Below are 11,060 nucleotides of genomic sequence, written 5' to 3'. Positions count from 1 at the left end.
GAAGATGGAAAAGGAGACTTGAGCATCCTCTCCATATCCCCAGGTTTGAGGCTCCTTGCCTCAAGGCCGGCGAGCCACCAGAGGTGAGCACTAGTGTAGGGGACAAGGATTCGGGTAGCATGATGGTCGAGGAAAGCCAGCCATCAGTGCTAATGAAGGGGTGGTGAAAGAAGAGGGGTTTGAGTGGCGAGGGAGGTTATGACCGAAGCATCCCATCTCCTGTGCTTCCCCACGCGTGTAGCCGCGTGCAACGATGCACCATGTGGAAACATGCGAATTCCTCTGTCAGGCCCGAGATGCTTTAAGAACCGTGTGACCCACGAATTCGATGCATCCTAGCCAAGCAAACCGACTCGTTTGGCATCCTTAGGGCCTGCATGGGACGAATGCCAACAACCAAACATATCCTGGTTCTATCTAAATTCAAGATTCAACTATCAAAACAAATCCTAGTACTTTCCAAATCCAAGATTCAACTATCGAAACAAATCCTAGTACTTTCCAAATCCAAGATTCAACTATCGCTACCTTTTTTGGATATGTCTGTAGGCATTTTTTTTAGAAAAGGAGGATGCACCCCCGGCCTCTGCATCTGGACGATGCATACGGCCACTTTATTAATTATTAAGTAAAAAAATCTTACAAAGTAGTACATCAGTAAGCCTGAAGCCACCATCTAGGCAACATCTGTCGCTACTCCTACCCCCTTGATGCAGTGGTGTTGAATGTCCGAGCCTAATACTAAACAGACATCGCACCAAATCCTAACATCTAATGCCGGATGCCCCATCCTAGCCACATACCGGGACTGGGTCACACGCCGGTCCGGCGCACTCACCGAGGCTGCTGCTGCCTTCTTCCACCGATCCATCTCCAGAGCAGGTACTGACGCACAGACCTTGCCAGGCCTGCCGTCGACGCCACCATGGCGCCAGACAGCTCGACCACCCTGCGCTCGTCCATCCAGCCGCATCCATCGTCGATATGCAGCTGCACCATGCCGCCACCACTCGTCGTCAATGACGCGGTAGATACAACGCCGCACCACCTGGCAACCTCCACACCATCGCCACTGCTGGAGCCACTCAGAGCCCACCATCCACAACATCTCTCCCCCGAACAGCAGTTCCTCCCAAGACGGCGCCTCCATGGAGGATACGACGCGCAGGACGCCGCCGCCGCCCAATCCAGACTGAATTTTGGACGTTCGTCCGGGAGGGGTTCGGGGGTGGATAGGGGGGACCTCGGCTTCGCCTCCAGGAAGGGTAACGGCGTCAAGTGACGTCGCCGATGCCGGGCCGAACACGCCGACCAAAGTTTTCTCCGGTCCCCATCCTATGCCACCAAACGTCCGTGTACTCCGGATCCGGCACGCCACGATCCAAAATCCGCGAAGATGAAAGAGCCATGGGGCTCAACCCACCAGAAAGGAGGATCGAGAAGAACTCCTTGTAGATCTCCAGACGCCGAATCCAACGATCCGACGTGGTCAGCGACGATCATCAACACCCCGCGGCGGCCGACGGAGTCCGAAGAAAGGATCCAGATGGATCCGATCTGGATCCGGCAGCACCCGCGACCACCGGTCAGGCCAACGCAGCCACCACCTCACGACACGCAGGTCGCCACCGCCGCGCCGCGCACTTCGCCGATGGGAGACCCGCTTGCCGCGCCGCCGGACCCCACGTTCGCCCAGCGTTCCTCTGGATCCCGCTGTCCCGCGCCAGCCAAGACGGAGAGGATGGGGAGAAGCCCCGCCGCCGCCCAGCCGGCCAGGCTTCGCCCGGCGGCGCTATGGACGGCGGCGAGGAGGGGGAGAGGAGGAGGAGACTCGAGGGGCGGCGGCTAGGGTTTTCCCCCTGGGTCGCCCGCGGGGGCGACGCGAGGGGCGGCCTCTGTCTGTAGGCATGTTGTCCTATTTTTGCCGGTTGTGCCAATTCATCCTGTAATCTTTATTTTTACTTTTTCCGGATCATTGCTTGGAACTTAGATACTCGGTTCACTATAATAAATGTTTGTGTGCAATGCACAGGCCGGGTACTCCTCTTTTTCAAGAAAAAAAAAAGAGATTCAACTAGCACTAGATACGTAAATAAAAGCTTTGACAATCATTGACTCACAATGGCCAAATCTGCACAATACCAAGGCAAGACAGAACATTACGGAAGTCGAAATTCGATGAATATTACGGAATACGACCAAAGCGTCCAAAATAAGCATAATTTAACAGTACACCTTGCTGAATATCATCAAGTCCAAATGACGTTTGGATAAACATAGCATCAAAAGATTACTTAAATAGTGGCATGAAGGTGAAGGTAATCAGAGGTTCCCCATGAGCTCAACGTGAGGTGTTAGCATGAAAGTAGTGACCCAGAAATGAAGAGCTGACTTCAAACAAAGATGCGCCAATTCCTTACAAGTCACCAACGGCCTGAATCATAGAAATGAAAAAAGTATCAGCTACCAAATTTGCACTGAAACAAACCAATATAACTTGATGAAAGTGCAGGATTAGCAAGCAGTATAAGAAAAATATTAAAGCTCATGTCTATGCTGTTTACTGTTCAGAATTCAAACCTAGAAGTGAATACCAGTAAAAGATTTTTCTCTTAAAGAGTTGCCAAAAAGATCACAACAATTCAGACAAAATGACAATTACCGTATTATGAAAAGAAAACTGAACAAGATGTGCTATCTCTAGACAAGAAGTAGCCAAATCATCAATTGATTTCATGCAGTGAGGAGTATGAGGTACCTAATTAACCAATAATCACACAGTGAACGTCACATATATAATCATATGCATGTTTGACACCAGTAATATCCTATCTGGATTTCTTTGATCTTCTAAATGATCAGATACTACAAAAATACAAGCAAGATTGTGTCCTTATCAATTGTAAAGATAAGAGAAAGTAAAGGTGACATCGAGGGTCACAGTTAAGAACTTAATGCGAATAATGAGGACCATCTCCCAACCCAGTTCCACAAGGCAAATGTGTAAGAGAAAAAGAACACATCAAGATGCTGATTTCCCAGGAATACAATTCATAAACAGAAGCTAAAAGACCCAATATGAAACTTGCACCAAGCCTGTGAAAGAAGCTCACTACAACTCCCAGCATAAAAAAAATCTGCACTTTGGAAATCTAAAGATAACATAAAAGCAGTTTATAACAAATCAAAATGAGCAAGGAAATCAGAGTGAGCGGGCAGTTAAAAGTTAAAACGTGAACCCAATGTACAAAACTGCGATGTCAGAATGAATTTTACAATCCATGAGCAACGTAGTTACCAATGTAAACATAATGTTGGTCCTGGTGCCAAAATTACGTATCACGTAGCGTGTACTGAATAACACCAGTTCTAGGACAGTCACATGGTGCGATCAATATCCATTCGAAGCATACTAGGAAGTTGTGCAAGAATAATTCAAAAAATGTAACTGGGAAACTTTCAGAATGTGAAATACAGCAGGACAGGATAATGAACATGTGTAGAGACTAGAGACCATACAGCACAAATTAACGAAGTATCAAGTGTGTCATTATCTCTACAATACAACCAACAGGAATTGTGATGATAACTTGGAAGACAGACTTAAGTATTGAATGCCCCCCAAATCCTTGTCATTTTGAGCATAATCGCTTCAATATCTTCCAATAACAAAAATGATGTCAATATCTTGCAACTAAGAACTCCCTATAGCCATACAAGTCCTAGAAAGGCTGGATGCATTTGTTATACTAGCCTACTCCAAGCAGACACGTGAAACACAAAATGATCTGAGTGTGCAAAAGAGCAGGCAACATCGCTGAACAGAAATGACATGAGTGAGAGGAGAGGGATGTACTCTGGTTCTGGAGCGAGGAAGGCGGGCGGCCATGCCAGGAAGTAGGCGAACATGGGGTGCCCATATTCCTTGCCACGCTTCGTCGCCAGGCGCTCCAGCTTGCCGGTGTACATATCGTACGAGTAGCGTCCGAATCCCCAGGTCTTGATGAACACCTTCCCCGTGCGACCGGCGTCCATGTCGCTGGGCCAGACGCAAACAGTCCGTTCGCAGGGCATGCCAGGAACCATCTCGATGTCGGTGGGCTTGCGAGGTCCAGGAATCATTTCCGCGTCGCTGGGCATGCCAGGAATCATGTCGCACAGCGTGCTCAGCTCCGCGACACTCTTCTGCAGAAGCCAACCTTTGTCGCTCCCCCTGCCCTCCCCGCGCACCCAGAGCTGCAGCTGCTGCTCGCCGTCGGTCACCAAGCAAAGCCGCCCATCCGGCGTCTCCCCGACGCGGACCTTGCACACGGTTATCGGGTCGACAGCCAGCGCGCGCGGCCCGTGCAGGTAGGAGAACCTGAGTGTGACAGGGTCCAGCGTGAGCATGCGCGGAGAGTTGCAGATGTGCCAGTATATCTTCCCGCCTGCGTGCACGCCGCGGTTTTCGAACAACCAGGGATTGAAGTCGACCTCGGCCTCCTCGTCCCGCGGGAGCGCGCGCCAGCTGCAGTCGCCGTTGCTGACGGACGCGACCCAGGCGCGAGGGCGCCCCTCCTCGATGGCGAAGCAGACAGCCTCGAAGCAGAGCTTGCTCGGGTGAGCGCGGGAGAGCAGCGCGGAGCCGATGTAGTACCTCGATCTGCGCCAGCGGCGGTCATCGGGCACCGTGTCGCGGCGCGGGGGCGGGAGGACCGTGCGGCGGCGGGTGGCCGGGTCGAGGACGAGGAAGCGGGGCATGGCCCCCTTGTCCTTCTGTATCTCGTCGGACGACTCGAAAAGCAGGAGGCCTTGGAGCGAGTCGAAGAGGAGGAAGCGGAAGGCGTCCGGAGCGAAGTCGAGGGTGAGGCGCGGGGAGGCGGCATCGAGGGGAGCCCCCCGCGCCTCACCCTCGACTTCGCTCCGGATCCCGGCCGGGGAACGGGGGAGGGGGGTGGGTTGGGTGGTGGAAGTAGCCGAGGAGAGGAGGGGTGCGAGGGAGGCAGCGGGCGGCCAGGCGGCGCCAGCGGTGGCATGTGAGGGCGGCGCGGATGAGGTCGGCGAGGGAGAGACGGCGGAGAATGTTGAAGATGTCGAGCTCGGCGAGGATGTCGATGGAGGCCGCCGCCTCGGTAGCCTGTGGCTCCACCGGCGGCAGGGGAGGAAGCGAGGTGGAGGAAGGTGGCGCTTTTTTGGTTTTGGTCTTCTTCGCTTTGTTCTTCCGCGCCATCGCTGGAGTTGCACGAGGGTTCGAGAGAGGGACCGGACTGGCGGACTAGCTTTGGCAGGACGGAACGGAGGACTACCGGCATGTTTGGTTTGTGTAGAAGGCCATCCCCAATCGCCATGCCGCAAACGTCCGGACAGGTCCAATCACCCAATGCCTCCTCACGTTTTCTGCCGCATCCAACAGACATGGTGCCGCATACATCCGCTGACAGGTCCTCAAGTCCTAGGCGAACTTTAGGCCAACTCCACCGCCCGACCCCATCCTGTCCGACTCTGTCTATTTGGGGTAAAACGGACAAACGAGGCAGCCCGGCGCGCGAAGGCCCGTACCCATCTCGTCCGTTTTGTGGGTGATGCGGGCTCCTCCTTCTTCACGGAGCCGTGGCGGCGTCCCGACGAGGAGCCATCCTCGCGGTCGTGCTTGCCTTTGCGGCCATAGTTCCATAGCCCCATGGCTGCGGGCGGCCAGCCGGTGAGCTCGAGGCTAGGGTTTGGGGGTCTGGGGTTGTCGGGTTTCGAGGAGGCCGCGGGGTGGAGTGGGGCAGTGTGGACGACGACCGGTCCACGGGTCCCATTTAAGAAGGACCGCGACCGTTCGCCTGGGCGGATGACAGGCGGGGCCACCCGCGCGTGCGCATTGATGTGGGCGGGTGAGAGGTAGGTGGCCGCCTGCCACGCGGCCCCGACGCGGACGAGGCGCGCGTCTGTTTGGTGTCCGCCGCGACCCAAACCCGGCGCAAGTTTGCGCTCGAAATGGGTCGGCGCGGACACAAAACGGACGAGATGGGTCCGGGCCGTCGCGCGCTGGGCCGCCTCGTTTGTCCGTTTTACCCCAAACGGACGGGGCCGAACAGGATGGGGTCGTGCGGTGGAGTTGGCTTTAATGCAAGACTCTAACGGACGTCCGCTTTATTTAGATTTTGTCCGTTTTGATATGGTAATGAGGCGGCGTCCGGTCGTTTTTCTGAATATGCAGGCCGTGCGTGTTGGGCGCACGGCCGCATATCGGCCGCATCTCATCCGACTGCATGCAAATGTAAAAAGTGGGCGTAGACTCATGCGAGCGGCCATCGACTACAGTTCATGCCAGCGGCAGGCAAACATATGCCAGCCTACAAAACGATCAAGTCCCAAGTTTCACACCGAAATAAAGCCAGCGGCCGGCACACTAGCCAGTCTTCAGAATGAACAAGTTTTCTTGCCGGCAACAAAGCCAACAGCCAACACACTAGCCGGCCTTCTAAATGAATAAATTTTTCACGCCGGCAACAAAGCAAGCGGCGGGCACACTAGCCAGCCTTCAAAATGAATGGCCATAGTCCACGGTCGAAGCCTCCCTGGTTCAGACCGTCTTGCTTGAACATCTTCTTTTGCCGGTTCACGAACCAAATATTTCTCTTCGGGGACATGTTAGTCTTGTCAACGCTCATGATAGCTAGCGCCACCTCTCTTGCCTTGGTATCAACATTGGTGGCCTTGATTGTGAGCTTCTTTGATTGGGCGGCCTCCTCAATGTCGAGCTTCCTCCTCATGGCGGCCTCCTCCTTGTCAAGCTTCTTTGTTTGGAGCTCCGAGTATATCTTCATTTGCTCCTCCTCCCCTTTGCCACTCCTCTCCCCCCTCACTTCCTTTTGAGCCATCATGTCGTGCAAAGTTGCTTGCAAGGCGATGGATGACACATCATGCTTCTCGTAGGCCTTCGAGTTGCTCTTGTCCCTCGGCCTCTTGAGAAAATCTCCATTGTCAGCCATGGCCGCCTTCCCTTCTTCCTTCTTAAGAGCGGCATATTGGTCTTTGAACTTGGGATAATCTTTGATGAGCGATCAACAATGTGTGAGAGTGAAGGGCTTGTTCTTATGTCGGGCCTTGAAGGTTTCCAAAGATTGGATTGCCTACACAATCAAAGAGGAGGCCACAAATGTAATACTGAAGGACACAAGATGTAAACAAACATGAACATGGCATGGCAATGAAACAATGAGAGGTCATACCAAGTCACTCACACCTAGGCCACTCATGGGACGCGCTTCGACGCTCTCAAGCGCGGCACAATACTTGTTGCACTCTTGTTGAATGAACCCCCATCTCTTTTGGATTGAGTAGATGCCTCGGGTGCTCGCAAACTTGTAGGGTGCAAACTTCCTTCGCTCATGGAAGGTTTTATGAACTCTCGTCCAAAAGACAATCCTTTTTGCTCAGCACCTTTCGTGGGATATTGGCCTATCTCCATCCAACTCTCGCAAATCAAAGTGTCCTCCTCTTTGGTGTATGACCCGGTGCGAATGCTTTGCTTCCTCCCTTGTGCGTCGGCCCTTTGGGTGAGCTCATCGATAAACACCAATGGCCAATCCGCAATGTCGACCTCTTCTTCCTCATCTTCGGAATACATGTCATCATCTTCATGCCATGAGTTGCCATGGTCGTCGACCTCCTCTTCTTCATGGGCACCAAATTGGTCGTCACCATACTGGCCGCAGTCGTCTTGGCTTTGGGTCTCGGCATGATCGAAAGCATGGCCTTGGCCGTCGACGTGGAAGGCCTCGCCACGGCCTTCGTAGATGACGTTCTCCGAGAATTGGGTGTAGTCAGGGTTGTCGACCGTCGGCGTCGGCGGTGGCATTTCATCCAATAACTTGTGGGCGCCAGCAAGGTTGGCCATAGGAATCAACCGGGGCTGCTTCCTTTGCATCCCGTCAGATGACTGTCCAGCACCACTGAACCCAGGCGTCACGTTGAGGTCGATGATGGCCGCGGCCGGGATGGCGGGGCTGGCCGGCGCGATCGCGCTACCGTCTAGAGACATGGAGAACCAGGTCTCTCAATGTAGCATCGGCGGATGAAACCTGTGCGTCTCCGGTGTGACGGGCGAGCTCGGGGACTGGTGCTGTGGAGGGTGGACAGCCAACGAGCCTATGCTAGCCACGACCATGGCAGCGGCCGAGAGAATGGCCCTTTGACATAGGCATAGGCATAGTGTCGGTCTCATAGGACTTTTACTGTCATGAATATGTTATTTTATTTATTTACCCTTTTTTTGAACTTCTTTTTGTTGATTGTGTGCATCCTTACCTATGCAGAGAACAAATGTCATTCCATATGAATGTGTCCATTTGATGCTACATTTTCAGTGGTGGTCCGCCTCCTCCTTCTATACAAAACGTCATTTTATCAGAAAAAATGTGTTTTTGTTGAGAATTTCAAATTGGAACGTGCTCACTTTTCCAATTCTATTGAGAATGCACTTTAGTAGATGTACCACTTCATACAAAGCGAGAAATACTAGTATAATGAAAAGGAAACTGAATCTTATGGGCCCACGGAGCATAGCAAGCGAAGTAACTAATACAACTTATAAGGCCCTTTTCAGTGCTCCACGGTGTACAGGTGCTAAGCATGTCACATAAGCAGAAAATGGCATGTCATAGCAATTAAGGAGGAGAGCACTTTGATGACCCTGGCAAGAAACAATGCCAAGTGCGCAAACCTATGCAAAACAGATAAATAAAGGAAGCTCACAAATGCATGAAAGAGTATAGTAGCTAAATAATTAAATAAAGGAAGCTTAGCTAAACAAATTTGGGTTAATTATCCTTTTGCCCTCGGTGGTGTCCATGTACTCAGTTTTGCCCTCAGATGCGAATTGTGCTCAGTTTTGCCCCTAGTCCGCGCGCACCGACTCGTTCCGTGAACTCTGCCGTCTCCGTCAGGTCAACCTTTTGACTCGGCCCTTACAGGTGGGCCCAGGCGGCAGAGACGGTCAATTTTATTCAGACCGTTGCACGCGTGGCTTGTGGGACCCAGCAGAGAGCCGTTGCGGGTGTGTTATATAAGCGGGCGACATCGACGGTGACCACGACGACAGAGAGCACGGCGGTGACCACGGCGAGAGAGAGAGAGAGCACGGCGGTGGGAAGCTAGCTGTGGAGGGCGCGGCGGTGGGAAGCTAGCTGTGGAGGGTGCGGCGGCGTTGAGATCCCCTTCGGCTCCGAGCTCCATGTCTTCCTCAAGCTCCCGCGCCACCTCACGGATGCAGAGCCGGGCGCGTGTGGACATGCCTGTCTTCGTCTATCCGCGGTGCCAGGCGGGCATTGATCGGAGGGTTTCTCACACACCGAGGAACCAGAATCGTCCGTTCTACGTGTGCAGCAAGAATGGAGTAAGAATCAGGGCAATTGCACCATTTTCGTGGTCGGGGTCTTTGAGCAATGGGTTGATCTGTTTGGTGTTCATGCAGGTGACATGCTTCTTTCTTTGGGTCGATGCTCCGGCTAAGACTCTGATGAATGAACTGTAAGAAGAGCATGAAGAATGGTTGCGCATGCTGCCACGAACGGCAGTGGCCGCAGCACGAGCTCCGGAAGAAGAGATGGAGGGCGAAGCACGCACTGACAGAGAGCTAGCTGTTGAGCTTAGGATGTTGAAGAAGAAGGTTAGGAAACTTGAAGATCAAGCACTACCAATACCCATTTGCAAATAATTTTGGGCATTTGTAGGTACGGTAATCGCACTGGTTGTAATGTTGAAAATGTATGGAAAGGCATGAATTATGGAGGAATTTGTAATCTTGAAATTGTATGAGAAATTCACCTAGTTTAAATGTTGGTCAAAGTTGTTTAAATGTTAAAAAAAGAGAAGAAGTGACCAACATTTAAATATGTTGAAAAAAAGGAGAAGAAATGAGGAATTCAGAAACTTTTGATCAATGAAATGCAGCTCTCTGCTCTGCCTTTCTGTCAAAAAAAGGTTGCTCTTGGGCCAAATTCAGAGCGTAGAGCCAAGTGCAGGCTAGACTAATGGGCCAACTGCATCCAATTAGGCCCATTCAGGGGTTCTCTTGCGTGTTTTTCTGTTTTCTGTTCTGATTTAATTTAGGCAGTAAATCATAATGCTGAAACTTTTTGTGGAAGCTAATTGAATTATTCCAGAGCCAAACAATTAAGGTTAGAAATTTTTTGGAGCTGTTAAATATTTAATAGCAATTTAATTAATCCAATTCAAATACACCGTGATTTAAATCAAATACCAAAATGTCATGGAAAATGTGCCTCAGCTCTGGTAGATGTTTACACCTGGTGCCAAAATAAATGAACATTTTTTAAGGGCATTACATTGAGAAAAAAATAATTTATCTAAAAATGAAGGGTGGAAAATGCACAAAAAATTGGTGCGGCTGGGGACTCAAACCCAGGACCGCGTGGGTTTGTGGTGTTTAGGGCTGCGGTGGTAACCGCTAGGACAGATGGCAAGACTTTGACATGGGTAGGGAAGGAAGGTATACATAGTGAGACTGTGAAATTTGTCAAAAAAAATAGTGAGACCGTGAATGTTTGCACACGCGTGAGAGTGGTTTTCCTTTGTTTTGCACTGAAATTTTGGAGGGTTGGAAGGTTGAAAACGTATGTTTGCACTGCCACATGATTTTGGTTAGAGTGGCACTTGGTTTAGGATTTAAAGGGAATAAATTTGCATGTTAGTTCATGACTTATTTTTTTTGAATGAAACAGAGGGCTTCTCACCCCCTCCGATTTTCATTAATGAAAACCACAAGTTGTCGAACTTCATGACTTGGTTTAGGGAAGAAATGATATGTTTGGGCACAGACATTTTTTAACACACATAATAAACCCTAATAACTTAGATAAGATGCAACACACCGTACCATTACAATAATAAGTTCACGGACACATGACGAAACATGACACGACACGACACGACATAGAAAAGCAACAAAATAAAAAACGAAACATGACGAGCTTGACTCCGGGCTTGAACATCTTCATCTTGACCTCCTTCTTCCACCTTGACCGCGCGCGCCCCTTCAACACCGTCTTCATCTTCACACCTCCTCCTCC

The 11,060-nt window shown here is 51.2% G+C and overlaps 1 pseudogene; it reads right to left on the bottom strand.

Annotated features, from left to right (window-relative positions):
- Positions 1–2,164: 2,164 nt before the first annotated feature.
- Positions 2,165–5,254, bottom strand: LOC123124660 (uncharacterized; annotated as a pseudogene).
- Positions 5,255–11,060: the final 5,806 nt, after the last annotated feature.

The sequence above is a fragment of the Triticum aestivum genome, chromosome 5D (assembly GCF_018294505.1).
Source record: "Triticum aestivum cultivar Chinese Spring chromosome 5D, IWGSC CS RefSeq v2.1, whole genome shotgun sequence".
Taxonomy (NCBI): Eukaryota; Viridiplantae; Streptophyta; class Magnoliopsida; order Poales; family Poaceae; genus Triticum; species Triticum aestivum.
Note: the sequence above shows the minus strand (reverse complement) of the source record. Positions and strands in the feature narration are given on the sequence as shown.